At 31.5% G+C, this 1,484-nt stretch overlaps 1 non-coding gene across 1 annotated transcript; it reads right to left on the bottom strand.

Annotated features, from left to right (window-relative positions):
- Positions 1-1,064: 1,064 nt before the first annotated feature.
- On the bottom strand, positions 1,065-1,137 carry TRNAF-GAA (transfer RNA phenylalanine (anticodon GAA)). Its single transcript has one exon. It is a non-coding gene; the product is annotated as a tRNA-Phe (tRNA).
- Positions 1,138-1,484: the final 347 nt, after the last annotated feature.

Raw genomic sequence — 1,484 nt, 5'->3', positions numbered from 1 at the left:
TATTACGGTCTCCCAACTAAGCTATCCCCAACATTGAAAATGAAAATTCTGAAATTTTATAAAGAAATAATCACTAAATTTAGATTAAATAGTCAAGTAATTTTAAAAAGAAATAATCACACATTTTAGATTGAATATCTAGGTTATGCAAGTTAGTCAACTTGAATTTGGTGGGGTGAACATGGATCAAACACGCGACTTTCAGATCTTCAGTGACGCTCTCCAAACTGAGCTATCCCCACTAACATTAAAAATAAAAATTCATTGGTAAAGATATTTTCACTACTTCATTGAGATTTTAAAAAGAAATAATCACTAAGTTTAGATTGAATAGCCACGTTATGCAACTTAGTCAACTTGAATCAGGTGCGGTGAACGTGGATCAAACACGTGACCTTGAGATCTACAGTGACGCTCTCCCAACTAAGCTATCCCCACTAACATTAAAAATGAAAACTCATTAGTAAGGTATTTAGCTAATTCATTGATATTTTAAAAAGAAATAATCACTAATTTTAAATTGAATAGTTAGGAGTCAAGTTATGTTACATGAATCAGGTGCAGTGAAACCGAGTTATCTTCGCTAATATTTGAAAAAAAAAAATCATAAGTAAAGGTATTTCTGCTAATTCATTATTTATTGAAATTTTAAAAATAAATAATAACTAAATTTTTATTGAATAGTCAGCTTATGCAAATAGAAACAGGTGCGGTGAACGTGGAGATTAAACAAACACGTCACCTTCAAATCTTTAGTTTGACACTCTCCCAACTGAGCTATCCCTGCTAACGTTAAAAATAAAAATTGCGGTGAACGTGGAGATTAAACAAACACGTCACCTTCAAATCTTTAGTTTGACACTCTCCCAACTGAGCTATCCCTGCTAACGTTAAAAATAAAAATTCATAAGTAAAGATATTTCCACTAATTCATTATATTTTAAAAAGAAATAATAATCAACTAAACTATAAGGTGCAACTTAGTCAACCTATACTAGTTGGATAAAAAACGGTATAATCACTAATTTTGAAAAGAATAGTCAAATTATGCAACGTGAACCAAGTGCGGTGAACGTGGATCGAACACGTGACCTTCAGATCTTCAGTCTGACGCTCTCCCAACTGAGCTATCCCCGCAATCATTAGAAATGAAAATTTATCAGTAAAGATATTTTCGCTGATTCATTGAGATTTTAAAAAGAAATAATGACTAATTCGACCTTCAAATCTTAAATCTGACGCAAACTGAGCTATCACCGCTGACATTAAAAATGAAAGTTTTTAAGTAAAGATATTTCCGCTAATTAATTGAATAGTCAAATTGTGCAACCATGGATCGAACACGAGACCTTTAAATCTTCAATCTAACGCTCTCTCAACTGAGCTATCCACACTAACGTTAAAAATGAAAATTCATTAGGAAAGGTATTTTCGCTAATTCATTGAAATTTTAAATAGAAATAATCACTAATTTTTCATAAGAT

Source organism: Cucurbita pepo, chromosome 10 (assembly GCF_057944985.1).
Source record: "Cucurbita pepo subsp. pepo isolate OVF chromosome 10, ASM5794498v1, whole genome shotgun sequence".
NCBI classification, from domain to species: domain Eukaryota; kingdom Viridiplantae; phylum Streptophyta; class Magnoliopsida; order Cucurbitales; family Cucurbitaceae; genus Cucurbita; species Cucurbita pepo.
This window is presented reverse-complemented; position numbering and strand designations above follow the sequence as displayed.